The sequence below is a fragment of the Larimichthys crocea genome, unplaced genomic scaffold (assembly GCF_000972845.2).
Source record: "Larimichthys crocea isolate SSNF unplaced genomic scaffold, L_crocea_2.0 scaffold94, whole genome shotgun sequence".
NCBI lineage: Eukaryota > Metazoa > Chordata > Actinopteri > Sciaenidae > Larimichthys > Larimichthys crocea.
In genome coordinates, this window is record NW_020861274.1 from 173632 (window position 1) to 193275 (window position 19644).

The window sequence follows — 19644 nt, forward strand, 5'->3', positions numbered from 1 at the left end:
CACGTATTATTACAACAAGTACTGTTGGCTTGAATACTCTATTTCAAAGGATGCTGTCTTCTGTTTCGTCTGCCGCCACTTCCAGACTAACAGCAGCGTGGAGGAGTCTTGGCGAAAAGGCATAAGTGACTGGAAAAAACTTAGCACAAAACTAGAAAAGCATGCAAATTCCCTGGCCCACCAGAGCTGTATGGTTAAATGGGACAACTTTAAACAAAGTAGTTGTGGATCGATAGCTGCCAAGTTGTCGGACAGCCACAACGCCACTGTTGAGAAGAACAGATCTTATCTTTGCAAAGTCGTGGATATCGTGAGGTTGCTATCTTCACTTGGATTGCCTTTCCGTGGACACAGGGAGGCTAACAATTCAGAATCCCGGGGGAATTATCTTGAGGTTTGCACATTCTTCTCGAAATATGATTCTGACTTTCAAAGTATGCAGTCAAATTATTTCAATGCCACAAGCCCAGATTTTCAGAACGAAATAATTGAGATATGTGCAAATCTGGTTCGTACAGAAATTGCAGAGAAAGTACAGGACACTGGATTTTTTGCTGTAATCGCAGATGAGGCCAGGTCATCGAAAACTGAGCAACTCTCGCTTTGTTTAAGATATACAGAGCAGCTCGAAATCAAGGAGCGTTTTTTGTGTTTTATTGATTGTTCGGCATCTCGAAACGCAGCTGGGCTCGTGGACGCCATAAACACAGGATTGGAGATGTGTAGACTCAAAAATATCCCAATTGTTGCCCAGAGTTATGATGGCGCATCTGTAATGTCTGGCCAAGTTTCTGGAGTGCAGCAGCGCATCAAAGAGATGCATCCATACGCAACATACATACACTGCTTGGCGCACAAACTGAATCTTGTGCTTGTGGACTGCTGCACCGTTAACCGTAGTGTCAAAACATTCCTGAATGTTATCGGCAAACTGTACTCTGTCTTTGCAGAGCCGTCAAACCACCATCGCTTTATTGAAGTCCAGAAATCGCTGAATATGAAACCGACAGAAATTGCGCAGCCCAGCGAGACGCGCTGGGCATGCAAGTGGCGTTCTCTCCACGCAGTTAAAACACACTACGCTGCAATTACACAGTGCCTGAGAGAAATGAGGGATGACGGAGAGAAGTGGTCAGTGGAGGCCACTGGTCTTTATGAACACATGGCCAGGTTGTCATTCATTACATGTCTCATTGTACTTGAAGACATTTTGCGTGTGATTCATGTCACGCACAAAGCCCTACAGTCCTCCAACCTCACACTTTCCGAAGCTGCCGTGCTTACGGACAACCTAAAGGCGCACTTCGTATCCCAGAGACAGGATGATAAATGGGACGATGTATGGGGATTAGTGAAACAGTTCTGCCGAGACAACAACATCTCTGTATCCGAGGATGTGAACATTCAGCGTCAGACACCTGCTGGTCCAGGACCAGTTCCACCAAAAAGAAAACGGGCAACACAACCCCCCACCGCTCTCGACAGTTTCCTTATAACAACGACTTTGGGCCACAGAGAAGAAACTGCTGTAAATGCGGTGCAGATGTCCCAGAGTGAGTCCCATGGATTCCAACAGCACCTGTATTTCCCAGTGCTGGATACCATCATAGGCGAACTGGACAGACGCTTCACGGGAGAAGCTGTTGAACTTGCACAGGCCTGTGCAGCAGTGTTAAGATGCGACAAAAATGGAATTGAACCCCTCATACAAAAATATGCACAGCCTCTGAAAATTAACCATAGCCTTGTTGGGGCAGAGATGGACCTTGTTAAAGCCTCTACTGTCGGAGATGTGACACGTGAACATCTTCAAAAAACTGTGACAAAGGCCATATACCCAAATCTATACAAGATGCTGCAGTTGGCACTGACTCTGCCTGTTGGATCTGCCACATCTGAGAGAAGTTTTTCTGCCATGCGAAGGATTCGGAACTGGCTACGGCTAACCATGGGAGCAACAAGGTTTTCGGCTCTTGCTGTTCTCCACATCGAGGGCGACATAACCGCCAAGCTGTCTCCGGAGACTATAGTGGATGTTTACGCCGGACGCAAAAAAAGACGTCTTCTTCTGCACTAGGTAAGACAATTTCTTTAAATAAACGGTTAGCATCTACTGTGTACTGTATCCTGTTGCAACTACTGATTATGGTGCGCTGTTATTTGGAACCGACTAGGCCTACACAATGTCACTTCCCTTATAAAGACACAGTGTGGTCAAAACATTTTGACATTTTAATTAGGATTAGAATTAGAATTCTTTAAGTCCGACCCTGGCCTATCTTGTGTGCCATCATGTGTGTGTGAGTTTGCTTATATGTGCGTATGCGCGCCCGTTCGCGTGAGAGCGCGCCCATTTGTTGAAAGCGCTTGGCAATTTTTGCCCCCCCTGACGCAAAAGTCAAACTACGCCTATGCCTACATTGTAGCCAGTGATTGCCTATCTGCCTATCTCTTGCCGTCTGTTTTTTGTCCGCCATTAACCATGTCTCTCTGCCTCAGGAATCAGTCCAGTCCACTGAGCATACGCCTCGTGTAGCCAGCGTGTGGACCTCCACCCTCCAAGCCTGCCAGCCGACCCCTCTCTGGATAGCCCCCACCTCTGGACTCCCACTCTCGCCTGTCTGCTTCCTTTTTGTTTCACATATTCACTCTCTGTTCAATAAATTGTTACACTCAAACTCTTGTTCCGATCTGCTTCTGAGTTCCCCTAAGAATCCTGACACAGATATCACAACATTGTTATTTCAGATCATGCTCCAGTTAACTTAGATTTCAAGCAACAAAAGCAACAAATGACTTGGAGGTTCCATTCTTATTTGATTAATGATGCAAAATTCTGTAAATACATGTCAGATAAATTGGACGAATTTTTAAATACTAATGACACCTCAGATACCTCAGACTCAAACCTATGGAAAACGCTTAAAGTAGTTATGAGGGGTCATATTATTTCTTATGAGGCATAGTTAAAAAAATCAAGGAACTCAAGGTTGGTTGAAATTGATAGCAAGTTATCTCAACTGGAGACACAATATAAACAAAACAACAATAATCAAACAGTGCAGGAAATTATTAACCTTAAATATGAGTATAATACAACCCTAACAAAACAAGTCAGTGATCAATTGTCCCGTCTGCGGACACGCTATTTTGAACTTGGGGACAAGCCACAAACGCTGCTAGCCCGTCAACTTAGAGGGCAGCAAAATAGTAGGGCAATACTTAGAATTAGCTTAGAGGGCAGCAAAATAGTAGGGCAATACTTAGAATTAGATCAGGTACTGGAGATATACTCACTCATCCAAAATCAATAAATGAGCGTTTTGTGGAGTTTTATCAAGATTTATACAAATCAAAAGCAAAGGGTGATATAAATTCTTGGCTTAAAAATGTTACCTTCCCTAAATTGGAGGACCACTTCACGAGAGGCTCTGAATGCAAAAGTAACTATAAATGAAGTGATAGGTTCTATTAAATCTTTTGCCAGTGGAAAGGCCCCTGGGCCTGATGGTTTCGGGCCAGAGTTCTATAAAAAGTTCTCACGGCAGTTATCTCCACTCCTACTCAGAATGCTGTCCCATTCCACTGTGATGGAAAAATTGCCACCAACACTATGTAGCAGGATGGACTCATTGGTCCTGGGCATATTCACCGGTGGCGCAGCCTCGGCCAATCACAAGGGGAGACAGCCGCATAAAGGTGGGCAGAATGCACCTGTCCTCCTCTTGCTTGGCTGAGGCCCGGGTTGCGTCACGTCCTGACGTCCACCACTTCCCCTTCCGTGTGGTAGGTAGGCTGTTGACCGCGGCTGTAGCTCCCTCATGTTGCCTGTCCAGTACAGATTATTAATTTTGTCTTATCAGAGGTCCGATTGGGTGTTTTTGGCTGCACGCTGCTCACCGCTTTGGTTGCTGCTCGCTGCGCGTCTGCACTTCCACGCTGTGTTGTCCGGGACTGCCTGACCGGTATGTAGCGCTACGGCCTCAGCTTCCTCCTCCAGCCACTCGTAAGTCGCTCAGCCTGTGTTTTAATTGTAGGATTGAAGACTGCCGCACAGCAGCGACGCACGGCAGTGAATCACCTACAAATCACTGCTGCTTTGCCTCCCGGTGACTGCTTTGTTTCCCGGGGATTGCTTTACCCCCCGGCGCACTGTTTTGCCTTGGCTGGGTCCGTTTTTAATTTTTAGGTACAACTCGGTTGCTTACACTATCATTCTGTCACTGCCTTAACCCTTGACTATTTGCCGGCTGGCCCCGTGGTAGTGCAGTGCAGCACAGCCACGTCTTAAAGTGTGCGTGTGTGCGACGGAACAGTGTGGAATTTAATTTTGTTCTGTTGTGTTTTGTTCGTTCCTGTTTTTCTTTTGGAGTTTGTTTATTTGGTTATTCTTGGTTGCTTTCTCATTTGCGATTATATAGATTTTGTTTATTTTTTATAGATTGCTGGAAGATTAAATTGATTTCTTTCTTTGTGATTACTTAGATTTTGCTTAATTTGTTTTTCATTATTATAGCTTGTTTTGTAGATTTAAATTTTGAGTTTTTTTTGTGATAAGTACAATTGTTTAATTCTGTTTCTTTATTCCTAATCTGTTGTCTCTGGTCCCCTACATCCAGGTGCCGAGCCTATGGTGGTGGATTGGTGTCCCGGTGGTGGTGTCCTTTTTTTAATCCGTCTGTCCGTCCTTGTGTTCCTGGGATCCCCGTTCTTTTGACCCGATTGCCATAATAGGTCGCAGCCCTGGTTGTCCCCTCCCCTCTTTTTACATCCAGAGTGAATGATTTTAATGTTAGAGTTTTAAAAAGAAAATTAATTTGTAATAAAATATTTGGTAACCTTTAACCACGGTCTCTGTTGTCCCTTGCAAAACTGACCTGAGTGCTTTCTATCTGCAATCTGTCCATTGAAAGAAATCTCTGGGTGAAATTCCCAGGGTGGCGTTGTCAGACAATTTAATACATTTTTAAAAGCTGTGTGATCACAAGCTCAAACTATATAATGCGGACATCGCTCTCATACTTAAACCAGAGAGAGATGACACAAACCCTGGCTCTTACCATCCAATCTCTATGCTTAATATGGATTTCAAAATTTTCACTAAAATATTGGCCAACAGATTAAGCCGCTATATTGAATCCCTTATTTATAGTGACCAGACTGGGTTAATTCCGAACAGATATTCTTTTTTTCAATACAAGACGGCCGTGATGGCCACAGCAGCCATAAAAATGTTGGTAACCTTCTGCACTCACACACTTGTTTCTATAGTTAAATTTTGGTTATACATATTATACATTTAAGTTATTAGTCTAAATTGGTTTTAACTAGTGCTGTCAAAATTAACGCGTTAATTTTGTCGATTATTTATTATATTTTAAAGAATTAACGCGTAAAAAAAAAATTAACGCAATTAACGCGGTTTTGTTTACTTCCGGTGGCGGCCGCCATTTTGGATGTGGCAAAGTTAAAGCTTTGTTTCCCAGATATATTAGTGTGTTTGTGTGAATGGGTGTATAAGAGGCATTAACTTAAAGCCCTCACGGAGACTGCGCCCTGCACGGTCGCCCACATTGCCCACAGCTAAAACCGGCCCTGCTTGTTTTAGTTTACGGGCAGATCTGCCACATCCAATATGGGGGACAGGGTAACGTATCGCAGCAACGGACCAACGTGCTCAATGAGGCGTTTATGTATATGTCTATGATCTATCCTAACTAAAGGAGAGTCTATGTATAGGTCTATGATCTATCCTAACTAAAGGAGAGTCTATGTATATGTCTATGATCTATCCTAACTAAAGGAGAGTCTATGTATATATGTCTATGATCTATCCTAACTAAAGGAGAGTCTATGGCGGAAAGATGGATAAGGACGGACTTTTAGGGGGAACATTTCATTTTAAAAAGTTGCCCGACGGCTCGTTGGACAAAAACAAGGCAATTTGCACAGTTTGCAAAGCCAAATTTAAATTCCACAGAAGTAACACGACTTTAACATATCACCTCAAAGCAAAACACCCAGTCTACACTACAGGAGTGTGGCACTCGTCAGTATATTTCCTCATTCTGGCTTTTTTCTGTTTGCACTGTGCATATGTGCACCTTAAGCCAATAACATGAATGAATTTAAATATACTTTCTCTGTGTTTATTCTACATTAATTTGATAATAATTTTACATAAATAAATATTCATTATAAGCTTCAGTCTCAGAAAATGCATTTAATTTATTGATACATTTATTGATAGATTAATCGCGATTAATTACAGAAATTTTTGCGATTAATTAGTTAATTTTTTTTAATCGATTGACAGCCCTAGTTTTTTTTTTTTTTTTTCTTGAACTTACTTTTTTATTTCACATGAAATGGCAAACATACATACAGTTAACATATATTTCAGGAACACATAACAGGAGATGGTCTTACATTTTCAGTTCCATATAATCATGTCCTCATATCCCCTCGTCCAATATTTCTTGCTCCTTCATAGAAGGAGGAAACAAGAGTAACATATCGCAATGAGTACATACATTTACTAACAACTGCACTGCATTAAGAAAAAAGATTTAAAAAAAAAAAAGGAGAGGTGACTAAAGTTCTGACATTGTCTGTATTACTGGCAACCATCTTTGATTAAACCTGCCTGATTTGAGCTGTAACCTTGCTGTGATTTTCTCCATGATGAACACCTTTTTTACCCTCTCTCTCCATTCCGTTATACTGGGGGGCTGTGGCTTCAACCAAGAAGCTGTAATTGATTTCTTTGCGATTAAAAGCAGAATTCTCAGTAATGAAGCCAAATTCCCATCCATGACACTCTCAGGGACAATACCTAATATGTACAATGCTGGATCTAAAGCAAAGTCAATACCTAAAACGTGTTTTATTTCCTTTTGAATATCCTTCCAAAAATCTAAAATCTTTGGGCAATCCCAGAATATATGTGTAAAGTCCCCCACCAAGCCACAACCCCTCCAACATCTCTCAGAAGTCTCACTGCACTTTGAGGTAATAGACGGAGTGTTAAAATACCTCATTTTGACCTTCCAATCAAACTCCCTCCATGTTGGGCTGCTAGTTACCTTATGTCCTGCTTTGAATGTTTCTTCCCATTGTTCATCTGTAATTATAATATTTGCTTCCAATTCCCATTTTTCCTTCACATCCAAATTATTATTGTTAGATTCCTGTTGTAGGACCTTATACAATTTTGATATAATCCCTTTCTTTGTCTCTCCCTCTGTATATGCCATCAATAATTCTTCTAGTTTTGACTGGGGTTTACAGATATTCTCCCACTCCTTATGTGTCTTAAGGTAATGTCTTAGTTGCAAAAACTTGTAAAAATCATGGGCTGGTAAATTAAATTATTCTGCTAACTGTTGAAATGACTTCAAAGTTTGTCCCCTGAACACTTGTGCAATATATTTTAACCTCTGGTGTGTCCATCTATTATATCCTGCATCCATTCTAGATGGCAAAAAGTCAGGTCAGGGTTTGCTGAAATTCTGGTGGCTCTACAGATGGAGTTTGGCAGTTTTAATTTCTTACGTACCATCGACCATACTTTGATTGTCCCTCTGATCCAGACATTGCCCACCTTCAGCCTCTTTAGTGTTACGTCACTTAAAAATGGAAGCGATTCTTATAGATATATTTTTGCAAGAATTTTGTTCCATTCCCACCCACAACGTATCTGCATCTTTTGTAATCCACATGATTATCGCCCTGAGTTGAGCAGCCCAGTAGTAATTTTTTAAATTAGGTAAATTTAATCCTCCTTTCTCCTTCGAACAAAGAAGCGTCCTATATTTAATTCTAGCCCTCTTTTTTTCCCAAATAAATTTGGATATAATCTTGTCTAACATTTTAAAGGTAGAATTAGAGACCATAATAGGCAATGACTGGAACAAAAACAACAACCTTGGTAATACATTCATTCTTACCGCTTCTATCTTTCCCATCAAAGTCAAAGGTAAAATCTCCCATCTAGCCAAATCTTTTTTAATTTCCATTATCAACTTCCCATAGTTCGCTTCAAATAGCTGTGATGTGGCAGAGGTAATAATGATACCCAGATATCTGAACCCTATACTAGTCCATTTGAACTTGAATTTACCCTCTAACTCTGCTGGACATTGACCTGAGAGCATCATAGCTACCGACTTAGCCTCGTTGGTCATCCTGATATCTCCCCGTATTCGTTCAGGTTATTCACCAGGGCTGTTTACAAGGTGGAGGGTTCACTTACATATGCTAATATATCATCTGCAAATAGTGATATTTTGTGTTCTATCCCTCCCTCATCCCTTATTCCCCTAATATCTTTATTCTGTCTTATTGACTCCGCCAGTGGTTCAATACTTGCAGCAAATAATAAAGGACTCAGACAGTCTCCTTGTCTGACTCCTCTTTTAAGTGAGAAAAAGTCTGAGCAACATCCATTGACTCTAATCCGGGATTTGGGGTTTTTGTATACCATTTTTACCCACTCAATGAAGGTTGCATGGAACCCAAAGTTCGCCAATGTTTGGTAGAGGAAGCTCCATTTTACCCGGTCAAATGCCTTTTGTGCATCCAAGCTGAGCAACATGGCATGTTGGGATTTGTTTTTGACACATGAGATAAGATTTAATGTCCTCCTAATATTGTTAGCACCTTGTCTTCCAGGGATAAAGCCTGTCTGATCTGGTTTAATTAATTTAGTTATATGCTTCTGCATTCTCCGTGCCATTATATTTGTTAATATTTTCAGATCATTGCCGAGCAAGCTGACAGGTCTATATCCCTCGCATGAAGTTGGATCTTTGCCCTCCTTATGTAAGACCGAAATGATGGCTTCTGACCAAGTCCTTGGCGAGTCACCTGATGCCAGGGCATAGTTAAAGACTCTATATAGTACTGGCGTGATCTCCCCTGCAAAAACTTTATAAAATTCCCCCGGAAACCCATCCGTACCAGGGGATTTATTATTTTTGAGATCTCTTATGGTGTCTGAAATTTCCCGTACTGTAATTGGCTGTATCATTTCAGCTGCTTCTTCTGCCGATAGTGATGGCAGATTTAATTTTTTAAGAAACGTTTGAGTCTTATTTTCTGTGGAGTTTAGCTCAGAGTCGTTATATAAGTCTTTATAATATTCTGCAAAAGCCTCCGCTATCTCTGTTGGTTTTACCACTAGTTGTTTGGAGATGGGATGTTTTATCCTCGAAATGATCCTGCTTGCTTGAGCCTTTCGCATTTGGAATGCTAAAAGACGACTTGCTCTGTTCCCCATCTCATAATATCTTTGATTTGTAAAGCGTAGAGCTCCCTCTGCCTTGTATGTTAATAGTTTGTCTAATCTGTGTCTATTTTCCTTCAGTTCTTGGAGTATGGAGTTGTCTGATGTCCTTTTATGTTCTAATTCTAGATCTCGGATTTTGCTCTCTAACGCCCTCTGCTGTTTCAGACGTTCCTTTCTTAGCCTAGAGGTTATTTCTATGATTTTCCCCCTTATCACTGCTTTCCCCCCATCCCAGAGAATCGCAGGTGATACCTCGCCATTATCATTTATTTCCAGATATTCCTTTAGATTTTCCTTTATTTCTTTTGCTACCTTCTCATCCGATAGGATTGACACATTTAATCTCCAATATTTAAAGGAAGGTTCTGTATTCATTGCTACAGTTAGAGTAATGGGGGCGTGGTCACTTATAGTTATTGTCTCTATACCACATTCCACAACTTTGTGTATATGCTGCTGTGATACACAAAAAAAATCTATCCTAGAGTAACTACCGTGTGGGTTTGAATAAAATGTAAAATCCTTCTCTCTACGATTACTGTTTCTCCATGGATCAATAAGACCTAACTCTTTAATAACATCATTCAATACTTTAGATTTTGTTGGAGTCGGCCCCTGTTCTGGTGGTAGCCTATCTAATTTACCATTCTGTACCGTGTTAAAGTCCCCCCCCATCAGTACCATCCCCTTTGCGTTGCTTAAAATTACATTAGCTATGATTTTAAAGATTGTTTCATTTTCCTCATTTGGGGCATATATGTTAAGTATTGATATAGTATTGATATAGTCACATGACGTCCCGTACCTGTTTCCTCTTCCTTTGTATCTCAGTCGTGTTGTCTTGATTGAAGTATATAATTCGTCCCTCGTACGTAGTCTTTTGTTTCCATGCTTTCTGTATCACCTGGTCTTTCATCCGTGCGTCCAAGAAGCGGACAATGATTGCTCGCGGGGGGGCATCACTTTCCTTCGGTTTGGCGCTCAACGAGCGGTGCGCTCTTTCACTGCGGATGTCCGTGTCCTCTGGGATCTGCAGTGATGAGTGAATAAAGTCAGTTACGAATGTTATCATGTCGTTTTTCTCAGAACCCTCCGGTATGCCATGTATTCGTATATTATTGCGTCTCGTTCTTGATTCCAAGTCTTCACACTTTGCAACCAGCTTTGCCTCCTGATGAAGAAGAAAGGCCGCCACCCTTTCCAGCCGCGCCGTCTTGTCCTCCGTGTCTCCCAGTCTCTCTTCCACATGTTCCACCTGTTGCTCTAACGAGGCTGTTCTTTCCACAAGTTCCTTCATATTAGTCTCAAGCCTCGCCAGGGCCTTTTTGTTGTCATTAGCCGCTTCTGTGTGTTCTTGTCTCAGCCTGCGTAACTCCGCCAATATTACCGAGTCCTGTTCACTTGCGGCCTGCAGCTTGCCCAGTGCCGTCCCCGATGTGGTGTCGGTGCCTCCAGTATTTGTTTGTTCTTTTTTGTTAAACCTTCCCTTTTTGTCCATCTTTCCCAATTTATGGTCTTTATCGACTGTTTATGGTTTTAGTTGGCTTTCTGCTTCGAAAGTAGTCTTAAAGAGCTGTTTTTAATTGTTTTTTTCAAGAGCTAATTTTCTCGCTGCCTCCTACCACATGGCGCCACCGGAAGTCCGACAGCCCTAGTTTTAACATTTAGTTTCCAATAAATCACACTTTCTGTTTCAGATAACACACTTTATTATATGACAGTACATTGGTTTTCTATTTGAAGCGCACACATTTAATGCTTTACTGTTTAATCCTTTAGAGACTTAGTAATTTTACTTGGTTTTGTTAAGTATGGATTATGTTTATTTCAAGGAGTTAATTTTCCTGATTTGCTTTGGTAATTAGCTGTTGTCTTTTGTGTTTGTTTACCCCTCTTGTGTATGGGCTGATCACCCAGTATATAAGTTTCCCTCTTGTGTTTAGTTATCAGGTCTGTTTGTTTTGTCTTCTGTTAGTTTGTTCAGTTGGCGTTTATACAGTTTTGTTAATTTGACCTCTTTTATGGGCCCTGTTCTTTATTGCTTTTGTTTGGAAATTTTGTTCTTTCATACTTTGGGTAAATAAAAAACCCTTTTTTGAAAATACTACCTGTTGTTCTCATTGCCGGCTGACTAGGTCCCTCACAGTTGGTGGCAGTGGTGGGATTAGCCTGTTGGGCACATAGGTATTTTTTTTTCCTTTTTCCCCTCCTCCATTTTGTGAAGGCCATTTTGGGAAGACATGCACCGCGGAGGGAGAGTGGCAAGAGGAGGTCGGATAGACCTCAGGAAGACCCACACAGGGTCTGAACCTCAGAGTGAGAATGAAGAAGAGACGGAAGGTGGAACATTAAAAGCAGCGTCAGGCACTGAGGGTGAAGAGAACCGAGAACCCACTTTAAGAGATCTGGCAGGCATTTTTCAGGCTTTCATGGGGCAGCAGGAGTCCTGGGAGATAAAACAAAGGGAGGAGGTCGCACGGCAGGAACAACGGTTCCAAACATTGCAACAACAGCTCAGGCTTTTGCAGCAGGAGGTACAGGCCCACACATCTCCAGTGACCGAATTAACTTCAACAGTCTCACACCCTTTGGAGGCTCCTGGTTTAGAGCATGATTACCAACAGGCCCGTGCTGCAGCCTCAACAGAATTCATCCACTCTACCAATAACACATCAGGTCAGTCTTGTTTTTCTCATCAGCCTAGACTTGAGAAATTAACAGAAAATTATGATGATGAACATTTTCTCCTTACATTTGAGAGAATTGACTGACTTGGTCCCTCACAACGGCTAATAAATATTATGTATTACAAATATGCTACAGATTCAAAACAGGCTATTTTATGTTTGGACGCCGAAAAAGCATTTGATCAAATGGAGTGGGGGTACCTGTTTAGAGTGATGGAGTCATTTGGCCTAGGAGAGACATTTGGATCCTGGATACGGATGGTCTACTTTAACCCAACTGCTTCTATTGTTATTAATCAAAACAGATCTCATTTCTTTCCGCTTGAGAGAGGCACCCGTCAGGGGTGCCCCCTCTCACTATTACTTTTTGCACTGGCCATCGAGCCACTGGCAATTAGTATAAGGGAAAAAAAGTTTATTAAACCTATCATTATTAACGGTATTAGTCATAAAATGTCACTTTATGTTAATGACATTGCTATCTTTTTAACAGACCCCGAACAATCTGTCCCGTACTTGCATGATTTGATAAATGAGTTTGGTAAGGTATCCGGGTACACCATAAACTGGCAAAAAAGTGATCTTCTGTTGCTCACAGGTGATTTAGACCCCACGTTCGTGACCTCAACTAAGTTTAACATCTCAAAAAAACAGTGTTAAATACCTAGGGGTTAAACTCACTAAAAAAACAGAGCTACTTTTTAAATATAACTTAATGGGGGGATTAAATGCCCTGAAAAAGAATACTGAAAAATGGAGAACATTGCCTTTGTCATTAATAGGCCGAATAAACACAATTAAAATGGTCTCCCTGCCAAGATTTCTTTACTTGTTTCAAAACATCCCAATTTTTATCCCAATGTCCTTTTTCAAAATGATTGACTCTGTGATTTTACCATTCATCTGGGGCTATAAGGCACATAGAATTTCTAAACAACATCTTCAAAAGCCAAAGGAATTTCGAGGCTTAGGTCTACCATGGTTTTTACATTAATACTGGGCTGCTAACTGTAGAGCGATGGTTTACTGGCAACAAGCTGATGCCCCTGGTCCACAGAATGGGATACCATCCTGGTTAGCAATAGAACAAAGCCTACCTCAAAATACTTCCCTCAAGGCAATTCTCTTTTCATCTCCAAGGACAAGACCGTATTCCAGAGACATCAGTGCATGCCCCTATATGCCATAATCATGCCTTCCTCCCTTCAAATACAGATGCAGTTTTTAAGGAGTGGAATAGAAAAGGAATAAGGGAAGGAGGAATAGGGTCCATAAAATATTTTTATGTTAATGAACATTTTTGTTCATTTGAATTATTACAAAAGAAATATGACCTGCCTAAATTAAACTTCTTTAGATACTTACAGGTCCGCCACTACATAAGACAAAGCATTCCATCATTTGAATCCCTGCCAGAAGAAAACTATTTTTAAGCTCGTGCTTTGCCCACCAGTAGCAAAAGGGTTGATTTCAAAGATGGTCCACACTTTCTCAAACAAACTTGCACAACCTGCTGTTAAATTTACACAAATGTGGGAGGCTGGTCTTAACATTATAATGCAAGACGAGATATGGAAACAAGCTCTGAATGACATCCACTATTGTTCAGTCAATGCTAGGCTACAGTTGATCCAATTCAAGGTCATACATACGTAGGTTACACTATTCAAAGGCTAGGCTGCATAAGATCTTCCCCCAAATTTCCCCTCTGTGTGAAAGGTGCAACTTAGCTGATGGGACACTCGCACACCAATTCTGGCTATGCCCTGAAATTCAGGATTTTTGGTGTTCAATTTTCAGATGGTATTCCCATGTACTTAAAGTAAACCTGGAGTAAACCCCTGATCCTGAAATTGCTTTATTTGGCATCTCTAACACAATGGTGGCCTATGGTATGATCATAGCAAAGAGATGTTTGACTTCAGCCATATGAAACAATTGACAGCATGTCCTTTACCAGGGATGATCAGACAATTCAATTCTCAGTCATTAGTTTTGATGGTATTTGTGACATTAAACAGCTTGATAAAGAAACTCACACCAACAACACCCCAACATACATCTGGGAGGTCAAGTGGCTCCAAAGAACAGTTAACAGTCAGTGTGGATACTTCAGTAATGCCGAAGAGCTACTGATGTCCCATGTTGGCTGTGAATTTAAGGTGAAAAAGTGCCTAATAGGATTCAGATAGAAAGAGTCCACAGGGTTCTATAATGTAGATGGCAACAACATTTACACAACAAGATGATTAAGAAAAGACAAAAACTAAGCAAAGCTGCTTAAACTACAATGTCTCATGTATACCCCTGTTCAATACAAATGAGCAGTGAAGAGATCATTTTTCTCTTTCCTGCTATGTTGTAACCCGTGTGACTGTTGTACACAGCACTGTTTTTTTCTTTTCTTAATTTCACAGTTACCAGAGCAGCTGCTCCTTTTGGTCAATCACATGTTGTGTTTATCAGTGGGCTGTATTGTGCTTCATCGTTATGTGTTATATAACATAATAATATATATAATACTGTTTGTTCATAAAAATGATAGCCACTAATCACAAGCTGTTTATTTTTATTTTATTTTGGGGGGAAAAAAACAAAACAAAAAAACATTAGCACTAGTTTTAGTTAATGATTCAAGTTTCTCTAAAATGAATTGTGACTTGTGAGATAGAAAACAAAATAAAACAGATTAAAACGGAGTAATAAGGCAAAGTTATGAAAGTCATTCTCTGCATGTGAGCACAAAATTACAGTGATCCATCCAACGGTTCATACACAATCACAAATCATTGTTTTTTTGCTGGCTAATCTACAAAATCACTTTAATCCTAGACTATAATCTGTGGCCAGACTACTGCATATTAAATTCAAATTAAATTTAAATTAGTCACTGAGATAATTACTTTTCTTTACTTTTTCATTTTACTGTTTCAGGGCTTCTCGAGTTGACTCCTCAAATCTGAAGCTTCTGCTGCCATCTCCTCCTCTGATCGCCACTTGGAAGGAACGTCTTTATCTTCTCGATCATGCTTTTGCAACTGCAAAAACCAACAGTGAAATTTTAGAGTGAATTCATGATCATCATCATCATCATCATCATCATCATCATCATCAAGTCAATTCTTATATTCATCACAACAGTGGATATCTCAAATTTATCCGTAGACTTGTTCTGCCGGTGTACAAACAGCAATTCTCACTCTAGATCCAATTTGAGTTGTGAGTTGTCACGTTACCAGTTTCTGCTAGATAGTAAGCAGTAGCCTGTGCGGTCTGACCTAAGGTAGCTTCACCTAGCCATCCCCCAGCAGCCCCAGAGCAGTTGGGAGGCTGGTGACTGTTCGAAGGAAGCATAGCCCCAAACTGAAGCTTGCAGTTTACCACCAACCACTCCAATTTCTAAGATTTTCCCCATTTGGCACACCCACTGAGAAACCAACTCTGGACATTCGTAGCTTCATTTTGAAAAATGTGAAGTTAGCGACACCAACGTCTATGCCGAATACATCACAGGGGCCAGAGTGGGCAGCACGGAATCAAATTTGAAACTGCTGGCTATGGGTAAGCGTAAATACTGTAAGATTGTCGGAGGTCACTAAAATGATTATTGCATCGGTGTGTACATATACCAAAACGATGTTGGACTCTATGTTTAGCCACACGTCATCATTGCACCACTGGCTGTCGAGGTGGTGATGTGGGCTTCATAGATAATTGGACACCTTTCTGGGGAAAACCTGATTTGATTAGGAGAGACAGCATCCATCCATACACTTTGGATGGAGCAGCTCCCATATCTAGAAATATGTGCTGTCGCCCTCCCGCCTACTAGTGATGTGTCGGTCGCGAACGATCCAGTTCTAAGAGCCGGCTCTTTGTAGTGAACGACGGGAGCCGGCCCCTCATTAGGAGCTGATTTAGAGAGCCTTTTTTTTTTCTTCTTCGGTGCCTCACTGTCTCCTCCCCCTGACAACTCTCCCTCATGACATGCCTGTTCTCACACATCTTGACCAATCACGTTCGGCTTTCAATTAAAAAACTGGAGGGAAAAAAAACATTTTTTTCTCCACTTTTTTGTGTGAAAGCTGCACGTAATTGGTCAAGATGTATAGCAGCATCCACGGCAGGGGTGACAGACACACACACACACACACACACACACACACACACACACACACACACACAGCGGTCGCGGAGGACAAACACGACAGGAGGGAGACGAGAGACATTATTTATTACATTATTGCATTATTTTGGGTGATAAATTAATTAAATAGTTAGTACGTTTCATTTATATAGCACATTTTTACACCGCATGCACTGACCAAAGTGCTTTACAATGTAAAAAAAAAAATAAACTATAATAACATTTAAAAATATAACATAATAATAACAGCAATAATAATAAAATAATAATAATAATAATAATTAATAAAACCAATTAATAAAATGTGAGGAGCCGTTTGGGAGCCGAAAGAGCGGGCTCCTTATAGTATGCAGAGCCAACCGTTAGCCCAGGGCGCAAATGTGGCCAGGACCGGCGCTGCTCATAGAGTCAAGCATTCAAGCAAAGTACCTTTGGCGACAGGTTCTGTGATTGGTCTGTTATCTCTGTGTGCGCTATATCCTTTAAAACACAGGCTAAGTAAATAAATGAATGTTCTCTTCTGCTCTTTGACAAAACACAACAGGCATTTAACTCATAGTCGCAGTACTAGTTTACTACTACTAGTTTTAGTACTAGTACTACTTTTTAAACCATCATTATTCTCAGTGTATTCTCACAAATTCAGCAGACTATTCCTCACCTTATACCTGGACCAATCAATGGCTCTCCCTTTCATATTTTTATCCTGCATCTCTGGGCTTCGTATAGAGTCCAGTTACTTTGTAGCAGTACCTGCTTTGGCGAAAATTTCTAAAGGACTTCAGACATAATCAGTATAAATTATGTTTGAAAAATAAGAGAAAAAGATCATAGATTGTCTCATCATTTGGGGGTGGAAAACGCTGCCTTAGTGTTTAATGTGTTTTTTAAATCCACATTAATGTGACTATGAAAACAGAGAGACGGTGATAAAAAGGAGAAGTGGGTTTTACATCTTGTGTTCCAGAGAGATGTCTCTATGAGCAGCTGAGCTTATGTCCAAACATTTGCTGTGTGTGTGTGTGTGTGTGTGCCTCCCTGTTGAGCTGTGTTAAACCTCTTTAGCACAGCTCCTCTTCTCAGTTGCAGAGCTGCCAGTGTGGACACAGAAACCCTGCTTGTTCTGACAGTGATGAACATGTCCATGAATACTAATGGTGTGTGTGTGTGTCTTCATCTACAGCTGGCTAAAGCCTACACTGGGGGAGCAGGGATCTTTAAAGACACCACTGTGTGACTCACTGCTCAATATCTTCTGGGTCATTCAAGCTTCTTTTCACTTTTTGATTTCAGTATTACAACTACAAATCAATTCAAGTCATTAAATACAATACTCAGATCAGATGCAGTTTTTATAGAATCTAAATTCTGTTTATTCATATGCAAATGAATCCAATGCAATTCAACTAAGTAGCCTATTGTTGTTTCTTGTAGCACCATTGTATGTTTCAATCAAATAAACTTGTAGGTGTAAACAGAAACATCTCAATCTAATCTATCTTGTCTTTAACTGCTTTAGGGTGGAGCAACTCTCACCACATGATCATATCTGCTGACCACCGTGAGGTTTTACTTACAAACATACTTTACATCCAGTCTATAGGATGCCAATGATGCCTTTTATTGTTGCTCCTTGATGTTTCACCAGACAACACAAGTAAAGGAAGCTGTGCAGAATTTGGCTTCCTAATTTCAGCCATAGTAAAGATTATTGCTCAAATAATTTGTCAGTCTTGATTTTCCAACACTATGGATTTCTTATTCTTGCACCTGAGACATACTTAGAGTTCAAAGTACCTCATGCTCCTAGAAGTGAAATAAAAATGGCAGCTGGGAATGAAAAATCTTTTAATCTTGGTTGGTAATTACCAATAACAATCAGGTATTTTGCCAGACAAATCTCCATGAATCTAATGAACAGGAAACTTGAGAAAGTGTGGGTTTGTCTTTTGAAGGCAGTTGATAACATGTGGCGTTCTTGGCTCACCTGAACTCATTCCTGATAGATTTCTATATCTTTTACTGTAAATACATTCCGCTGTTGTTGTTTTTGTCACACTTGCTGTATGAGGAATGTTGTGCAGATAGCCTACATATGATTTCACATATGGACTTGACATATTAATCAGTTCAATCATCAGTCAACTGCCTCTCACAAAGTCAGCTGGGATAGGCTTCAGCCTCGCCGTGACCCTGATGAGGATAAATGGTTACAGATAATGGATAGATGGAAATAACAACCATGGTTCTGGTGTTTTTTTGCATGTTTACTACACATTACATTAAACTAACCCTTCCTGACAATTTTGAAACATTCAAGTATTGTGATAACTAGTTAGAATATATATATACCTTCACCTGGGAGATAGCCTTGAAAGGGTATTTACACTAAACACTATTCATACTTCCAAACAAGTAAATATGAATTTCATGCAAAATTACCTGAAATGATCACAATATAATAATCATTGTTATGCACTGCATAAAATGTAGGTGTAATTTACAACTTCAAAATCTTTAATTTGGAAATGTATAAAATGATAAAGTAATATGCATTACAATATATTATACACTAGTGCACATAAAGTCTGTCTAACATCTTGATCTTTACAGCATCTGTCAGCTCTACAGAGGGTCTGCTTTTTTGTTGTTGTTTGTTTTTACAATCAGGAGTCTTCACAGAGTGTTTTATTTTAAGAATTGACCTTTTCTTTGTTCGACTTCAGCCCAACTCAGATCAGCAGCTCTGTGCTGCTTAGTGCGATTGGCAGCTTCAATCATAAATAGAACAGCTGCATATTCTCAGTGGAGCTGATCGGAGAGACACAGCACTTCTGGTGGAACAAGCATTGTCTAGAAGGACCGTGATGAGCTCCAGCAGCTCACGTAGATCACGTAGCAGCCTAGCCCAGTGGAATCAAGAAGTGAGACTAAACACAGATAAATCTTAGCCAAGAGTGACTCGACGAGGCCAACAAAAACAGCTCTATTCTAAGAACATAGACAGAACGCACTTTAATAAAGGATATATAATATAAGTCATGCTGTGTTATCCTCACTGCAGTGTAGCAAATGCAACTTTACAACAAGCTAAACTCTTCCTCATAAATGAATGTCGTGGTAAGCTTGAGTTGCTCTTTACTGTGGCCTTTTCTCTAATTTTACAGTAAAAACTGTAGCAAAGACAAATATAAAAATTATCATATAATCTGTAATGTGCTTTCCTCATGTAAGTAAATGTAAGTAAAACGTTTTTAAATACAAATAAATCATTCATTCATTTTTCTTTTTTTTTCTGTGTAAATAATATTTTAGCCTTAATGAATGTAACTATGAAATGATTCACTTATGACGTTGCCTCTGTGGAGTTTACAGTGATGAAATCATGCAGCTGAACACAGAATATAGCTGTGCAGATTCAGCTAGCCTCCTCAAACTTTTGTAATTGTAATTGTACAATATGTTTGTGTTGATTTGTTCTGTACACGTGACATCTATTGCACGTCTGTCCATCCTGGCAG

The 19644-nt window shown here is 40.3% G+C and overlaps 1 long non-coding RNA gene across 1 annotated transcript; it reads left to right on the forward strand.

Moving 5' to 3' along the window:
• The first annotated feature begins 3655 nt into the window (after nucleotides 1-3655).
• On the forward strand, nucleotides 3656-4834 carry LOC113745582 (uncharacterized). Its single transcript, XR_003462206.1, has 2 exons — nucleotides 3656-3786; nucleotides 3864-4834. It is a non-coding gene; the product is annotated as an uncharacterized LOC113745582 (long non-coding RNA).
• Nucleotides 4835-19644: the final 14810 nt, after the last annotated feature.